The sequence below is a fragment of the Panthera pardus genome, unplaced genomic scaffold, assembly GCF_024362965.1.
Source record: "Panthera pardus isolate Hobbes unplaced genomic scaffold, ASM2436296v1 HiC_scaffold_27, whole genome shotgun sequence".
NCBI classification, from domain to species: Eukaryota; Metazoa; Chordata; class Mammalia; order Carnivora; family Felidae; genus Panthera; species Panthera pardus.
In genome coordinates this window covers 82,958,789-82,978,184 of record NW_026526843.1, presented here as the reverse complement: position 1 = coordinate 82,978,184, position 19,396 = coordinate 82,958,789, and the positions used below count along the sequence as shown (strand labels likewise).

General features: G+C 45.7%; 1 long non-coding RNA gene across 1 annotated transcript; it reads right to left on the bottom strand.

Annotated features, from left to right (window-relative positions):
• Window positions 1-9,165: 9,165 nt before the first annotated feature.
• LOC109248071 (uncharacterized) lies at window positions 9,166-18,869 on the bottom strand. The gene is made up of 3 exons (XR_002071930.2): window positions 18,739-18,869; window positions 18,479-18,585; window positions 9,166-13,840 (listed from the first exon to the last, which is right to left on the bottom strand). It is a non-coding gene; the product is annotated as an uncharacterized LOC109248071 (long non-coding RNA).
• Window positions 18,870-19,396: the final 527 nt, after the last annotated feature.

The following is a 19,396-nucleotide window of genomic DNA, read 5'->3' as shown; positions in this document are numbered from 1 at the left end:
TTTCCTCCACCTTCAAAGTCAGCAGTATTTCATCTTTAAATCTCTCTCTCTCTCTGTATCCATCTATCTCCACCTTTATTTCTCTTTGATCTCCGCTTATGTCATCATATCACTTTTTCTTTTCTTTTTTTATATTTTAATGTTTATTTATTTATTTATTGAGAGAGAGAGAGCGCGCGAGAGCAAGCGCAAGCCAGGGAGGGGCAGAGAGAAAGGGAGAGAGAAATCCCAAGCAGGCTCCACGCTTTCAGCTTGAACCCATGAACTACAAGATCATGACCTGAGCCAAAACCAAGAGTCAGATGCTCAACAGACTGAACCATCCAGGCACCCCTCATCATGCCACTTTTTTTTTGTTTATTTTTTAATGTTTATTTATTATTTTTTTTATTTTTTTTATTTTTATTTTTCTTAACGTTTTATTTATTTTTCAGACAGGGAGAGACAGAGCATGAACAGGGGAGGGTCAGAGAGAGGGAGACACAGAATCTGAAACAGGCTCCAGGCTCTGAGCTGTCAGCACAGAGCCTGATGCGGGGCTCGAACTCACAGACCGTGAGATCATGACCTGAGCCGAAGTCAGCCGCTGAACCGACTGAGCCACCCAGGCGCCCCAATGTTTATTTATTTTTGAGAGAGACAGAGTGTGAGCAGAGGAGGGGCAGAGAGAGAAGGAGACACAGAATCCGAAGCAGGCTCCAGGCTCTGAGCTGTCAGCACAGAGCCCGACGCAGGGCTCGAACTCACGGACCGCGAGATCATGACCTGAGCCGAAGTCAGACACTTAACTGACTGAGCCACCTAGGCACCCCTCATGTCACTTTTCCTGACTCTGCTTCTCTTCCCACATTGTGTTCTCAGACTCTTGCCTTCATGTGTCCCTCATATAAGGACACATGTGATTACACTGGGCATACCCAGATAATCTAGAATAATTTCCCCATCTCAGGATGCTTAACTTAATCATATCAGCAAAGTCCCCTTTAACTTAATCATATCAGCAAAGTCCCCTTTTCCATGTAGATTAACATAATTAGAGGTTCCAGGGATTAGGAAGTGGACATCTTTGGGGTATTGCTTTTCAGTCACCAGAGACATGTATGCACAAACAGCTCACAGACCTTGCATCTGGAGCCATACACTTCCACATAAGGGAGATGCTTTCCTCCCTCTAACACACACCCGAAAAGAACAGACACACACACATTTGGGGACGAATACAAAAAAAAAAATGCTCAGAGTCCTTAAGCACTTGGAATGAAACTCACAAACATAAGAGAACCTGCCACCCAGGTCACACACACACAAACTGCAAAGAGAAACAGATTCTTAGACATAAACCCACAAACAGGTCATACTTCACAAATTTGGACGTGTAACAGCAAACTGAATAGGCCTCACACCCTTGATAAACCCGCACAGAGACTAGACACTCACATACTGTGATATACACTCACAAACAGATCAGAAGACCTCATGTGAGAAATACTACTAAAAAGAGATCACAGCCCACAAATCTTGCCACCTGAAACTACAAACAGGTTAGAGGCCTTACATGCAGGGCATACAGCCAGAATAAGTGCAGATACCTGGAGATGTACACCCACCAAAAGACGAGAAGCCTCACAACCCGAGATAGCTGCCCACAGACAAACCAGAGGTCTCAAATCCTACAGTATACACCCACAATCAAGTTGGAGGCCTCAATGTGAAGAAAAAGAGCCAGAAACCCATCACAGACCTGAGATCTTGCAACATATGCCCATAAAAGGATCGGAGGGGTTGTATTCTGGGACATGCTCTCAAATAGGTCAGAGGTTTCAAACCAAGGAAAATGACCCACTAAGAGCTCAATAACCTCACAGCCTGGACATACACCTTCAGATCAGATACATGTATATCAACATATAGGGGCGCCTGGGTGGCTTAGTCAGTTAAGCGTCCGACTTCAGCTCAGGTTGTGATCTCATGGTTTGTGATTTTGAGCCCCGCATGGTGCTTTCTGCTGTGAGCACGGAGCTCGCTCTGGATCTTCTGTCTCCCACTCTCTCTGCCCCTACGCTGCTTGCACTCTCTCTCTGTCCCTGTCAAAATAAATAAATAAACTAAGAAAAAAAGAGCTCAGAGACCAAACATTTCCTAGGGCATGCTGAAAGCAAACAGATAAGAGAACTCAGATCCTAGGAGAGCACCCTCAAACAGGTCAGGAGATTCACATTCTGGTTCACTGACCAGTGAACACATGAGACATTTCGGACCATCAGAATACCCACAAACACATCAGGGAATGCACATCTTGGACATACACCAACAAAGAGATTCCAGACCTCACAACTTGGACACGGAGCCGCAAACAGATCAGAGACTTCAAACGCCACAAAGAGCCCAAAGCCCTCACACCATGTGACATGTACCATCAAACAGATCGGGGAGCTGAAATCCTGAGATATGTACCCACAAACAGATTAGAGACCTTACAACCTGGACATGTAACCACAAAGAAACCACAGAGTTCAGAATCTGCAACATGTACCCACAGACAGATCAGAAACCTTAAGCCTTGAGTCATACATAAAAAATAGATCATAAAGTTCACATTCCGGGATATAATCCCCCAACAACGCAGACGCCATCTGTACCCGAGGCACAGACCCACAGACGGATCAGAGACCTTAAATCCTGTAACACACAACCACAATCAAGTCAGAGACCTCACAGGCTAAGGAAACACCAGAAACAGATTATAGACCTGAAATCTTACAACACAGATCCACAAACATATCAGAGAGCTCATGTGCTGCGACATTTATCAGCAAACAAATCAGAGGCCTCAAGTCAAGGGATAGATACCCACAGAGTTCAGAGACCTCGTGTGCTCTGGACATAGGAATCTAAATAAAGCAGAGATCTAACATGCTGGTATATATACGTGATCAAATCAGAAACCTCCTACCACTGGAAATACCCCCCAAACAGATCGGAGACCTAACAACTGGAACATACCCCACAAACATCTGAGAACCCTCACATAATAGAACACATTCCCCAAATCAGCTCAGACACCTGACATCCTAGGACATGTGCACACAACCTGATTGGAAACCTCACATTCTAAGACATATTCCCACAAACAGCTATGAGACCACGAGGTCTGGGACACACCCCCTCAACCATTCTGAAACCTCTCATTGTGGTTCATACGCCCACACACAGATCAGAGACCTCCTGCCACCAAATGCACACTCACAAACGGATGGTGGAGTTCACATCCTGGGATGTGCACTGACAACCAGATAGAGACCTCACAACCTGGGACACTGTAGTCATTTTCTACCGCTGCTGTAACACGTTACAATTTTAGTGTCATGAAACAACACAAATTTACTATCTTACCTTTCCACAGGTCAGAACCCGACAATGGGTGTCAAAGGGCTAAAATCAAGTTGTTGGCAGAATTTCATTGTTCCTGGAGGCTCTAGGGACAGAATCCATTTCCTTGCCTTTTCTAGTTTCTCGAGCTGCCTGCATTTTTTGGCTCATGGCCCCATCCTCAAACTTCAAAGCAGTGTTTCATTCTCAGAATGCTCTCTCTCTCTCTCTCATCCTCTCTGATTTCTATTTCTTTTTTTTAAAGTTTATTTATTTACTGTGAGAGACAGAGAGAGAGGTACAGGGCAGAGAGAGAGAGGGAGAGAGAGCATCCCAAGCAGGCTCTGCACTGTCAGCGTGGAGCCCAACGTGGGGCTCGAACTCATGAACCAAGAGATTAGGCATGACCCAAGCCAAAAGCAAGAGCAAGATGCTTAGCCAACTGAGCCAGCCAGGCGCCCCTGATTTCTATTTCTGTCGCCACATCTGCTTCTCAGGCTGAATGTCCTGCCTCTCTCCTGTAAGGACCCTTGTGATTATATTAGACTCGCCTGGAAAATCCAGGCTACTATCCCCCATCTCAAGATAATTGTTTTATCACATTTGCAAAGGACCTTTTCTTTAAATTTTTTAAAACGTTTATTTATTTTTGAAAGAGAGAGTATGTGTGTGTGAGTGGGGGAAGGGCAGAGAGAGAGGGAGACACAGAATCAGAAGCAGGCTCCAGGCTCTGAGCTGTCAGCACAGAGCCCAACGTGGGGCTCGAACTCACAAAATCGCGAGATGATGGCCTGAGCCAAAGTCGGATGCTTAACCGACTGAGCCACCCAGGTGTCCCTGCAAAAGACCTTTTTGACATGTAAGGTCACATAATCACATGTTCCAAAGATTAGAACGTGGACATCTTTCAGTGACCTTTACTCTACCAACCTTAGATGTATACACAAGCAATTAAAAACATCCCATCCTGGGGTGCCTGGCTGGCTCAGTTGTTGGAGCATGCGACTCTTGATCTCAGGGTCATGAGTTCGAGCCCCACAGTGGGCATAGAATTTACTTAAAAAATTTAAAAAAAAAGCATCCCATCCTGAGATATACACACCCATATCACATGATTCCAAAGAGATCAGAGACCTCCCACCCTTGGACATACATCCAGAAAAAGAGTGAGGCACACATTCTGTGTCATATACCCACACACAGGGTGGGGACCTCTCACCCTGGGACATGTAACCACAAACAGAAGACACCTCACACCTTTACACACGCAAAGATATCAGAAACTCAAATACTGTGATAGAAAGGCAAAAACTGAATGGAGACCTCATCTGAGAAATGTTCCCACAAACAGATGAGAGACCTCACAGCCCGAGACACATACCCACAGTCTTGCAACGTATACCTACGATCAAGTATGAGACCTCACAGTCTAGGAGAAATACCTCGAGTCTGATTATGTACTTGATACCATAAAATGCCCACAAGGAGTCCAGAGAGTTCATATTGTGGGGACACAAACCCACGAAAAGATCAGAGACTCGAGCCAAATGAAAGATACAATGAGCTGCAAGCCTCACACCTAGATATACACATTTGAGTAGATCAGAGACCTCTCATCCTGGGACATATATAACCAAACAAAGCAGAAATCTTGGAAATATCCATAAAATATCAGAGACCTAACAGCCTAGACATAACTCACAAACACCTCCAGAGACCTAACATATAAACACAAAATCAGCACAGAGACCTCACATCTGAGGACACATACTCACAAACAGGCCAGAGACCTCTTGCCCTGGTTCATACACCCACATACAGATCAGAGGCCTCCACCAACAGACACCCTCACACACCCATTTCTAGGATATGTCCAGACAACCAGACAGAAAATTCACAACCCAGGACACTGTATTTGCTTCTTATTGCTGTTGTGAGAGATCACCACAATTTAGTGTCGGGGAGAAACACAAATTTATTTATTATATTATATTTGTGGAGGTTAGAAACCCGAAAATGGGTCTCAGAGTATTAAACTCAAGTGTGAACAGAGCTGTGTTCCTTCTGGAGACTCTAGGGGAGAATTCACTTCCTTGCCTTTTCTAGTTTTCCAGAGCTGCCTGTATTCTTGGCCCCTGACCCCTTCCTCTACCTGCAAAGCCCTCAGCGCTCATCTTCAAATCTCTCTGATTTCTGTCCCCATCATCAATCTCCTCCCTGACTAGGGCTTCCTGGTCACATGTCCTTTACTGGACATCTCTGGAGTCCTATTATTTGGCTGAGTACAGACATATACACACAGTACCAAATTACACATCCCAGAATATACCCCCATGAACATCTCAAGGATCTCACAAGCCGGGATGCACACCTACAAATTCTCCATCATCAGATCACCGTGTCTAACCTGGCTTGTGTCATTACTTTGCACTCAGTGACAATAACCGTCCTGTCCCCCTCATTTCGGGACCCTTGTGACTACAGTGGGCCCACCCAGAAAATCTAAGAACACCTTCCCATTGCAAAATGCTTAATTTAATCACAGCTTCAAAGTAACTTTTAACATGTAAGGTCTCATCTTCACAGGGTCCAAGGATTAGGACATGGGCATCTTTAGGAGGCCTTAAGTCAGCAGAGGAGAGACACACACACGCACAAATAGTAAGAGGCCTCCAATCACAAAACACACACCTCCAAAAGAGCTCAGGGACCCAAAATCCTGGGCCATGCACTAGAAATAGTTCACACCCCTCAGCTGGAGTCATACATCTAGAAAGTGACCAGAGACCTCCTTCCCTCAGACGTGAGTCTAAGGAGAATAGAGAGACACACATTCTGGGACATATGCCCATAAACAGGTCTGAGACCTCAAAAATTGGGACACATACACACAAACAGAACAGACCTCATACCATTGACCAACAAGCAAAAGTGCCCCCCCACCAAAAAAAACCCCTCTTGTATATTGTGATATACACACGCAAACGGATCAGAGACCTTATCTGAGAAACACAAGCAAAAATGGCTCAGAGGGGCTCCTGAGTGGCTCAGTCAGTTAAGCGTCCCACTCTTGGTTTTGGCTCAGGTCATGATTTCACAGCTCGTGAGTTCGAACCCCACATTCGGCTCTGTGCTGACAGCATGGAGCCTGCTTGGGATTCTCTCTCTCTCCCTCCCCGCTGCTTTCTTTCTCTCTCTCTCTCTCTCTCTCAAAAATAAATAAATTAGGGGCGCCCGGGTGGTTCAGTCAGTTGGGCATCTGACTTCAGCTCATGTCACAATCTCACGGTTTGTGGGTTCAAGCCCCGCATCAGGCTCTGTACTGACAGCTAGGAGCCTGGAGACTGCTTTGGATTCTGTGTCTCCTTCTCTCTCTGCCCCTCCCCCACTTGTGCTCTGTCTCTCAAAAATAAATAAATGTAAAAAATTAATTAATTAATTAATTAAAAAAGTTTTTTTTAATGGCTTGGAGACCCCAAACCCTGCAACAGTAACCCACAACACATTAGAGACAACCTCATATCCTGGGAAATAGACCCAGGGTAATTAAAGATGCTTGACGTCTTGGGGCACACAGCCACAAGTAGATGAGAGAGCTCAAATCCTGAGGCACATACTTGCAAACAGATCAGAAGCCTCACCCCTGAGATGGGTACCCACAAAGAGCTCAGAAACCTCACACCCTGGATACACAAACCTTAACAAAAAATATTGCATCCCGTTACATGTTCAAGGATACAATCAGAAATCTCATATACTCGCAAATAAAGCCAAAAGCATCAGAGGCCTCACAAGCTGAGATAGAGACCTTCAAACGGCTCAGGGAACTCGTGCCTGTGATATACATCCACAAATAGCTCTAAAACCTCACATCCTAGGACATGGATTCAGAAACAGAGCATAGAATTCACATCTTGGAAGACATCCACAAACATGCCAGAGTCCTTTCAGCCTGGTTCACTTACCAGAAGAACAGATCAGCGTCTTGCATTATATGCCCTCCCCCACACAAATGATCAGAGGGTTCACATCCTGGGATACACTTCAACAAACATATTAGAGACCTCACAACCTGGACATGTAACCAGGAGACCACAGGCCTCAAACATGTAACCCGGAGACCACAGACCTCAAACCCCGCAACATATACCCACAGAGAGATCAGACACCTCACGCTCTGAGAAATATGCCAACAAACAGATCGGGGGGCTCACATCTTGGGATAGACCCCAAAACACATCACAGACTATATACAAACAGATGCCCACAAACAGATCAGCGATCTCAAATCCTGCAACATAAGCTTACAAGGTACATCAGAGACAAGACACGCTATGAAAAAAAGAGCCAGAAAAAAAAGAAAAAGAAAGCAAAGCAAAGCAAAGCAAAGCAAAGCAAAGCAAAAAGAGCCAGAAACAGACCACAGGACTAATCTCTTCTGACATATATCCATGAAGAGATAAGAGAGTTCATATACAGAGACATATACTCACAAGAGATCAAAGGATTCGGGCCAAGGGACATACACTCACAACAAGCTCTTTCAAACTTCATACCCTGGACATTCATAACTAAACACATTAAAGACCTCAGATTCTGGAGGCGCCTGGGTGGCTCTGTGGGTGAAACGTCTGACTTCAGCTCAGGTCATGATCTTGCAGTTTGTGAGTTCGGGCCCCGCATCAGGCTATCTGCTGTTAGCACAGAGCCCACTTCATATCCTCTGTCTCCCTCTCTCTCTTCCCCTCCCCTGCTCATGCTCTCTCTTAGAAATAAATAAACATTAAAAAAAACCACAATATTTAAGAAAATAAAGACCTCAGATTCTGGCATACATACCACCATTGAAAGCAGAAAGTTCATCACCATCAGAAATATATCTGAAACACATCAGAGACCTAATAACCTAGGATGCAACCCACAAATATCATAAAGACCTCACATACTGGACGTACACCCCAAATCAGCTCAGAGACTTCACGCACACACAAACAGATCAGAGACCTCACATTCTGGGACGTACACCAACAAACATCCCAGAGACCACAAATTTTGGAACATACACCCTCAAATAGGTCAGAGACCTCACACTCTGGTTCATGCACCTGCACACAGATCAGAGACCTCCTGCCATCAGGCACACACTCACAAATAGATGGCGGAGTTCACATCCTGGGATGTGCACCGACAACCAGATGGAGACCTCCCAACCTGGGACGCTGCAGTCATTTCCTACCGCTGCTGTAACAAACAAACCACTGCAATCTTAGTGTTGTAAAATAACACACATTTATTACCTTACATTTCTACGGGTCAGAAACCCGAAAATGAGTCTTACAGAGATAAAATCAAGTTGTCAGCAGACCTGCCTTCCTCCTGGAGGCTCCAACACAGAATCCATTTCCTGGCATTTTCCGGTTTTAGGGGCTGCTGCATTCCCTGGCTCATGGCCCTTTCCTCCATCTTCAAAGCCAGCAGGGTTTCATTCTTCAAATCTCTCTCCGATTTCGCTTCCCTCTGATTCAGTTGTCGTAGCTCTTTCTCTGAGTCTGTTTCCATCTTTATGTCACCATCTTTGACTCAGCTTGTATCACTGTCACACTGCCATTTCCAACTCTTACCATCCTGCCTCCCACATATAAGGACTTTAATCATTATGTTAGGCCCACCTGGATAGTCCAGGATGAAATCCCAATCTCAAAGTGGTTCACTTCATTATACCTACAAAGTCCTTTTTGCCAGAAAGTTAACATAATCACAGGTTCCAGGGATTGGGACGTGGATATCATTGGGGAGGTGAGTATTCAGACACGACGTACATGGCACAGACTGATAGAGATGTGACATCCTGGGACATACACCCACAGACCAGTCAGGGAACTCACACCTCATATATACACCCACAAACAGATCAGGGACCTAACAGCCTGGAAAGTTTAGCCATAAAGAAATCATAGACTAGGCGCACCTGGCCAGCTCAGTCAGTAGAGTATGCGACCCTCGATCTCAGGGTCACGAGTTTGAGCTCCACGTTGGGTGTAGAGTTTACTTAAAGATAAAAAAGAAATCACAGACTTCAAATCCTGCAACAGAAACCTACAAACTTCAGAGGCCTCACACGCTGGGTGGTACATCCAGAAACAGATTATGGTTCTCACATCCACTCGCGCCCAGCACATATACCGACTACCATGTCACAGTCCTCAAAGCCTGGAACATATACCCATCAAGAGTTCACATATGGCACCTGCTGTCATTCACTTCTAAACAGACCAGAAACCTCACAACCTGGGACACACACACACACACACACACACACACAGAGCTCAGACACCTCACACACTGGGATACTCACCACCAAGCAGATCAGAGACTTCATATCCTGCAATACGCAACAAGCAGATCAGAGAACTTACATCCTTGTCAAAATTCACGACCAGAGAGCACATACTGAATAACACAGGAAGGAACAGAGAAGAGACCTCACACCATGACACACAACCACAGAGAAGTCAGAAACCTGACACTCTGGACATAAAACACACCATAAAAGAGCCAAGACTTCGCATTCTATGACACATACCCATAAACAGATCAGAAACCTCAGATCTTGGCAAAGAACCCCCTAGCAGATCAGAGAACCTACGACCTGGGACATATACTTGTAAAAAGTAAAGAAACACATTTCGGGACATATATCCATATGTGATCAGAGACCTTAAATCCTGGGAATTAGACCCATAATGAGATCAGAGACATTACATCCTGGGATGTAATGCGCCTGAAAAACTGATCAGAAATCTCACCTCCATGGACAAACACACCCAAACAGGTCAGACACTTCACATCCTGGGACATATACCCACAAACAGCTAGGGTCCTAACATCCTGAGACATATATGCACAACCACATAAGACTTTATACCCTTGGCAAACGCAAACAGATCAGAGACTCCCATTCTGTGATACACACCCACGAAGACATTAGCAACCTCAGAACCTGAGACATACATGTATGATACACCAGAGAGCTCAAATCCTGCAGTATACACCCCAAACAGCTGAGACATCACAGAGCAGGAAATATACTCAGAAACGAAGCAAATTGGGACATATGCTCAAAAGGGAGGAAAAAGAGCTCACATCTTGGGAATATACCTGCAAATAAGTAAGAGGCCTCACATCATGGGACACACACCCTCACATAGGTGAGACACCTCACATGTTTGGAAATACACGAGGAATAGAAAGACACTTCACACTGCGGGTCCTACACCCTCGAAAAGATCAGAGATATCGCATCATGTGACATAACACTTGCAAACAGATTGGCAATGTCAAAGTGTAAGAATTAAATCCATGTGGGGTGCCTGGGTGGCTCAGTCAGCTAAGCGGCCAACTCTTGGTTTCAGTTCGGGTCGTGATCTCATGGTTTGTGAGTTTGAGCCCAGCATTGGGCTCTGAGCTGACAGTGAGGAGCCTGCTTGGGATTCTCTCCCTCTCCCTCTCTTTCTGCCCCTCCTACACTCTCTCTCTCAATAAATAAATAAATAAAATAAAAATTAAAAATTAAAAAATTAAAAAATAAAACTTAAAAAAAAGAATTAAATCCACGAACTTATCAGAGACCTCACACCCAGGGATATATAACCACAAATAGATCAAAGATCTTACACTTTCTATATACACCCATCTGAGAGACCTCACATACTGGGATATACAGTGATAAAAATACGTACACGTCATATCCCAGCAAATAACCCCCAAACAGAACAGACCATGGGATATAACCCCCCAAAACCTCACAAACCTCACACACCCATAAACAAATAAGAGATCTTACACCCACGTTCATATAAACACAGACATATCAGAGAGCTCATGCCTTTAGCATACACCCATGAGAGACATTTCACACATTGATAATTATAGTGATAAGCATATCACAGACCTCAAATCCTGGGGTTTACATGCACAAACATTAGTGACCTCACACTCTGGGACATACACCCACAAACATATCAGAGATCTCCCATTCTGATGAATATACCCACAAAGAGATCAGAGACCTCACAACTGGGGCATACTTGCAGAAACAATACAGATACATAATATTCTTGGACGTAGAGCCACACACACAACACGGACAAGGCCTCTGGCAATTACAACCACAGGGATGAAGGACCTCAAGCTCCTGATACATTTATGAAAAGATCAGAGACATATTAGAGGCTTCTTACTCTGGAACATACACCTGGAAACAGATCAGGGACCTCATACACTGGGAAATACACCCACAAATGGACTTTGACATATACCAGTGAAGGCAGACTCGCGTACTAGCAGTATATAACAAGAAGATCAGAGACCTCACATCCTGGAATATACATCAATAAAGAGCTCAGAGACTTCAAACTACGGAACATACACACCCAAAGAGATCAGAGACCTATATGCTAGGTCATATAGCCACAACCATACTTGAGAATTCACATTATGTGAAATTCCCCCACCCCGGACAGCTCAGAGGCCTCATTCCCTGGGAGGTACCAACACAAAAGGACCAGAGAACTCGTACCTTTGATCTACACCCACGAAGAGAGACCTCACATATTGGGACACACACAGGGATACACAGCTCTGAGACCTCATGTTCTGGAACATATGCTCACAAATAGATTATAGATTTCCTTTTCTGGGACACACACCCACAAAGAGTTCAGGGAACTTACATTTTGGGAACTACACTCACAAACATTTTAGATATCTCACACTCAGAGACATACACCCACAAACACAGCAGAGACCCTCACACCCTGGGGACATACACCCTCAGACAGACAATCCTTATCATCCTGCAACATACACCCAACAAATAGACCAGAGTGCCCTGAGAGAACATAACCAAAACATAACCAAAAAAGCTCAGAAACATACCGACCAGGAAAATATATCCACGAAGACCTCAGAGACCTCATCTATTGGGACATATACCCACAAACATGACAGAGAGCTCACCCGTTGGCACATATACCCACAGAAACCAGAGATCTAACATCCGGGGACATAAAACTAAAAACAGATTAGAGACCTCCTACCCTTGACATGCATCCAGAAGAGAGACCTCACATCCTGAGACATACAATGACAAACAGATCAGAGACCTCATACCCTGGGACATATACCCCTAAGTGGATCAGGAACCTTTACACCATTAGACCATACACCCACGAGCATAGCAGAAACCTCACACCCAGGACATACACATCCAAACAGATTAAAGAACTAACACCATGGAATATACACCCGCAAACAAATAAAAAATTCTCATGCTGGGAAACACACACCCAAACAGATCAGAGACCTTATGATCTTGTGCACACACACTCAAGGAGTTCAGTTACCTCACACGCTGCCACATACACCCATGAACAGAGACCTCATATACTACAACACAGAGCCACAGCCATGTCCGGGACCCCACACATTTGGGACACACACCCATAAACAACTCAGGAACTTTACATACTGGGACACACACCCAGAAATAGTTCAGAGAGCTGGCAACCTGAAACACAGGCTCCGCCTGCGCTCAAAACCAGAAATATCAATATCTGGACATCGACTCTCAAACACAGCAGGGACTTCATATCCAGGGACTCAGGGGCCCAAACTGTTTGAACACCTGGATGCAGATTCCAGTCAACTCGGTGATGTCTCTTCCTGGGACTTAAAACTCCATACACCTCAAAGAACAAACAAAACCTACATACAGTCCTCCAAAGCATTCACGGCTGTGAAATCAGAGACACAGACTCCCAAATACCTCAAAGATCTCACACCCAGAACACAGACTGCAAAGGAGCTCAGAGACTTCAAGTTCTGGACTCAAGTACAAAGTTATCTTAGAGACATCATACCCTGGGATTAAAGGATCCCAAACAGTTATGATCACGTCCTGGACATGAACCAGAAACAGCCCAGAATCCCCATGCTTTCAGACACAGATCCCCAAATAGTTCAGAGGCCTAAAAACCCAGAGAGAGACCCTAAAGAGATCAGAGACCTAAAAATGTGCAACATGGAGTGTCCCCAACACCCAGATATGGATATAGGCCACAAAAAGCTCAGAAATCTCAAACCCTAGACAGAGACCCTCAGAGAGCTCAGAAACGCCACAAATGAACCCAAAACTTAGCAGCTTGAAACAACAGCGAACACTAATCATCTCACACAGTTTGGGGGAGCTGGGAATTCAGGAGCAGCTTAGCTGCATGGCTCTGGTTTTGGGTCTCTCAGGCTGCAGTCATTGGAAGGCTTGAGTGGGGCCAGAAGCGCTGCTTCCAAGCTGGATCACTCACATTGCTGGCAATTTGGTGATGGCTTTGGGCTGGGGGACCTCAGTTCTCTGGTAAGTAGATCTCTCCATGCAGCTGCTTGAGTGTCCTCACGACAGGATGGCTGGCTTCCACTAGAGGGCGTGATCCAAGAAAGAGCAAGACAGAAGCCAAAATGCCTTAAAAATTTCCTCTATGTAAGCCCTGCTTTGCTGTATCCCACAAACTTGGTAAGTTTTATTTTCATTTTCATTTAGTTCAAACTATATTTTTTAACTTCTGACTTCTTTGACTCACCGAGGCCCTGCGCCCTCCCCCAAAGCCTCTCTCTAGAGCTCATACCCTGTCTCTTGCATAAAAGGACAAACCTGTCTCTCTTATAACAGGATTTACAGTTTTCACAAGAAAAACAGTGTTTTTTCTCACTGTTGCCCCATCGTGTGCAGCCTATTATGTATGTTCTCAAAGGTTCAGCTGAAGGAAAACTATGGGTTTACCAGAGATGGAAACACAATTCTAGAGAATATTTACTCTTTATTGAACCCAACGCACGTTTATATTAAGCAATATGTGCACATGACTCCCATGGTCCAACTGAGACCATCTCAGACACACACTGGCCCCCTGGCCAGAGATGGCATTTACCTGTACCTCACCCCTTTCCCCAACCCTGAATTTTGCTTTCAGAAGGGATGCGTGATTAGGGGGGAGGGGGCTGAAATCAGGAGAGTCCATTTGTACTCAGAGCAGTCTTGCAAAACCTCCAAAACACTGGACTCCCTTTCTATCCAACCAGGACTTGGGGGTTCCAGGCTCTGAAACAGGTTCTACCAGGCCCCAAACACCCATGTGTCCTGGATGTGGACAAGGCCTGAGGAGAAATAGACTCCAACATCCATCTGAACAATCCATCCCAAGACAGGGCTCTCCACTCTGGGGCTGGTGCGAGGAGACACAACAAACACCTCCCCACAACATAATCTCCACAAATGGGACCAAGGGAGACTCTGTGACCTCCAGAACAAAGGGCAAGACAGAGGTTCTGAAGGAAGTGGCCACCTGTATTTCCTGGTCTAGACAAGGAAGCTGGGGTGGCTGTGAATTCATGCGGAGCACTTCACTACCAATCACACGACCCCCATTTCTCACAGCCTTTCTGAACTGGCGTATAGCCAGGATGGTGGTGTGTGTGTGTGTGTGAGGGGGGTGGTGGTGGTGCGTGTGTGCATGTGCGCACATGCACCACAAATACCTCATGTCCAAATTCTGGCAGAGATCACTCATTCCTTATACAGCACCCCAAAGAGCTCAGGGCTTTCAAACATTGGGACAGAGACTTTAACACAGATGAGTGACTTCATGTCCTGAGGAACAGACCCAAACACATCTCAGAGAATGCAAACTTGAGACAAAGCCCCCCAAACTGCTCAAACACTTCATACCCTGGACCAGTGACTCTCCACCAGAGGCAATTTTCCCCCCAGGGTACATGTGGCAATACCTGAGGACATTTTGGGTTGTCACAGCTGGGAGGGGAGAGGTGCTACTGGCATCTAGTGGGTAGAGATCAGGGATGCCACCTTTAGCCAAAGACCCCCCGGGAACATACCTATAATTGAACAAGTAGGGTTCATTATGCATTTCAGTGAGGGAGAACGCACACCATGGGAGCCAAGAGACGCCTTAGTAAGAGGGTATCCGAAAGAACCAATCAGGGGTGCCTGGCTGGCTGAGTCAGAAGAGCATGTGACTCTTCATCTCAGGGTCATGAGTTCAAAGCCCTATGTTGGGCATAGAGCTTACTAAAAAAATTAAAAAGTATTAAAAAAACAAAACAAAACAAAGAGGGGTGCCTGGGTGGCTCAGTCAGTTGAGCATCTGACTTCAGCTCAGGTCATGATCTCATTGTCCGTGAGTTCGAGCCCCGCGTCGGGCTCTGTGCTGACAGCTCAGAGCCTGAAGCCTGCTTCAGATTCTGTGTCCCCTTCTCTCTCTGTCCCACCCCTGCTTGTGCTCTGTCTCTCTCTGTCTTTCAAAAATTAATAAACATTAAAAAATAAAAAAACAATAAACAAAGAACCAGGGGTGCCTGGGTGGTACAGTCGTTTAAGCCTCCGACTTGGGCTCAGGTCATGATCTCACGGTTCGTGGGTTTGAGCCCCATGTGGGGCTCTATGCTGACAGCTCAAAGCCTGGACCCTGCTTTGGATTTTGTGTCTCCCCCTCTCTCTGCTCCTCCCCCACTCATGCTCTGTCTATGTCTCTCAAAAATAAATAAACATTAAAAAAAATTTTTTTAAAAAGAAAGAACCAGTTATAGGATCAGGACTTCAGTTGAGTGGTTTTGGTGGAAGATCGAAAGAAGTGGGGCTCACTCTAGATTGGACACTGTCAGAAAGTGAGAGCAATTTGATGACTAGGTATCTCAATAAATCTTATCTACAGCGAGGGCAGACCACAGTAAGGATAAAGCGGAAATCAGTAAAGAAGCAGCAGTCATTCGTTTTAACCAAGAGAGGGGGATGTTTGGTATCTGGGGAGGTGGCACAATGACCAGTTTTTGTCTGTGCTTAGACAACATTATGAAGTAGCTTTGCTTTGTCTCATTTTATCACGGTCTCAGAGTAACCTTGGTCTCAGAGTATTCTTGAGACTGTTTATATCTAACAGGAGAATAACACGGCCTAGCCGGGAGTACCAAGACAACACTGGATGTTGGGGACTGCTCCCTCCTTCCCTCCCTCTTTCCTTTCTTTCCCACGGTAAACATCTTTTATGATTGAATTATGCCCCCCACACACCTCAAATTCATATGTTGAAGTCCTAACCCTTAGGGCCTCAGATTGTGGCCTTATTTGGAAAGAGGGTCGCTGCAGATGTGAAATGAGGTCGTATTCCTGGAGTAGGGTGGGCCCCTGATCCAATATGACTGGTGTGTTTATAAAAAAGGGAAATTCAGACACACACACACACACACACACACACACACACACATACGGAACACCATGTGAAGATGAAGGAAGAAACTGGGCTGATGCGGCGGAAGCCAAGGAACGTCAAAGACTGCCAGCAAACTACCAGAAGCTAGGAGAGAGGCATGGACAGATTGTTGTTCTCAGCCCTCAGAAGGAAACAAACCTGCTGACACCAGGATCTCAGACTTCCAGCTTCCAGAACTATGAGAAAATAAATTTCTGTTGCTTAAGCCCCCCAGTTTGTGGTACCTTTTTTTTTTTTTTTAAAAAAACAGCTCTAGCAAACTAGCACGACATCCCACAATGCCCTCCATAACAAAGAATTTTCCAGTCCAAAATGTCAATAGAGCTGAGGTTGAGAAATCCTGCCCTGGACACAGAATCCAAAAGTATTGACTGACCTCATAATCTCTGACAGAGACCAATAAAAACCAGCTGGGAGTACACATAGCTTTTTTTTTTTTTTTTCACATAGCTTTGAACTTAGACTACCAAAGTACTCAGAGACCCAGGCACCTGGGTGGCTCAGTTGGTTAAGCATCTGACTTTGGCTCAGGTCATGATCTCAGGGTCATGGGATCGAGCCCCATGTTGGACTCCATGCTGAGCATGGAGCCTGCTTGAGATTCTCTCTCCCTCTCCCTCTGCACTTCCCCGGCTCATGTGCTCACACTTGCTGTCTGTATCAAAAAAAAAAAAGTGCTCAGAGACCTCACACCCTGAACACGAAAGCCCAAAACAGCTCAGAGAGGATATGCCCTGAAGAGACCCTAACAGATCAAAGATACCATTCTCTGAGACAGAAACCCCCAAGGAAGTGAGAGACCCAGCATCTAGAAACATACACCAAGTTCAGAGGCATCACGGCATGCGACACAGAACCCAAGAGAGCACTGGGTCCAAAATAGATATTTCACACCGTGGTCACAGACAGAAAACAGGTGAGCAACAGTTCATGAACAATAGTATTCATTTCCTGGTTTTAAGCTCGCACTGTGGTTATGTAAGTCCTTTACACTAGGGGAAGCAGGGTGAAGGGTATACAGGAACTCTCTGCACTATTTGTGCAATTTTCTCTAAGTCTAAAATGATTTTAAAATAATTTTTCAAAAAGATTAAAGGATGTAAAAGGGAATTTGTAAAACTTAAGAAACACATCTTGCCAACAAGCTCAGAAAACAGTATTAAGCCCCAACAGTAGTCAGAGAAATGCCAACAAAACACAATGAAATTCCATTTTAAGAGAAAAAAAACCCCTGCACATCCTGATACAAAGATCCCCAAACAGCTTAGAGACTTCTCACCCTGAGACAGAGCCCCACAAACACCTGGAAGACCTAGATCTCTGTGACACAGACCTCCAAGCTGCATGTAGCATGTAAGAGCTACCTTAGGATGAGTTGACTGGCTTGAGAACTACTTTCCTTCTACTTACCTACACTCAGCCAAACACCTCCCCTGCTTCATGCCTAAAATCCCATCATTAAAAAGTTTATCATTCAGTTACATCTTGCCCTTTTCAAAATTCCCCTTTAAATGCCACACACTTCTCCATCCCAGAGCATGAAATCATGCAGTTATGATGCATTTATGGCCCACCCCCTCTCCCTACTCCCCTACACACACACACACACACACACACACACACACACACACAGGCAGGCACGCACGCGCGCGCACACACACACACTCCTCCACACACCCTTACTCAGGCCTGGTCCAGAGGGGGCAGGGAGCCTCCAAGTCATCCTCTCTGGGGGGAGGAGGAGATGTTTTAGAGGAGAATCATGAGATCACCTTGAACCTTCTCTGCAGAACTCGGACCTACAGGTAGCCTGAAATACAGCTGTCAGGAGCCCCAGTGAAGAATTTTTCTCAGTGCTGCTGTGAACAGTGAGTGGGTCCTGAAATCAATATAATGGGACACAATAAGCATTGTTTTAAAAAGAGAACAGGTAGAAGAGAATAGAAAAGGTTACCCGACACATTCTGTGCTAGCCAATAATGCCAGCTTCTTTACAGGTGCGCAAACTGAAGTTCCCAGGCGGGATTCGAACCTATGGTCTCCCGTAGCCAAAGCCCTGCCTCTGCAACCGCGAACGCCAACGCAGGGGCCATAGCGCCTGCGCCAAGTCAGCAGCCAATAGCAGCACGGAGCCAGACGACCCGCTCGTAGCCTATAAGTGATTCCCGAAAACCTCGGTACCCTGGAAGAGCTTGGGTGGGCCATCTTGCGGTGGCCAATCAGCACTCAGAGCAGAGCTTGATCCCGCCCTTCTCATAGCGGAGCCAATCATTGTTCCGCAGTCTTCTACCCCACCCCACCCCTGCTGTTGATTCGAGTCTTCAGAGCCAACCAGACGTAAGATCCTGGTGGGCGGTGGCTTCCGGATGGGTGGAGGGTTTAGGCTGAGGGTGGGGTCCACCATCGCCCTCACTGAGGCTCAGGTCGGTCAGGGCAGCGCTATGGTCTTCTCGTTTTGGAGCCAAGCCGATGCACGCGCAAAACGAAGAGACCTTTCGTGTCCCTACATACATAGTGGTTTCTTCCAAAATACACGACACCCTCCCTCCACCCGTGGTACCTCCCAGAGCAGACCGTTCCATTTCCATGTCGCACAATGGTATGCCCCAGAGCTGCACTGTCTGGTTAACTCTTCATTCCCACCCTTCAAGCTCTTTTATGTGTGCGGCCCGTGAAGGGCAGTTTCATGT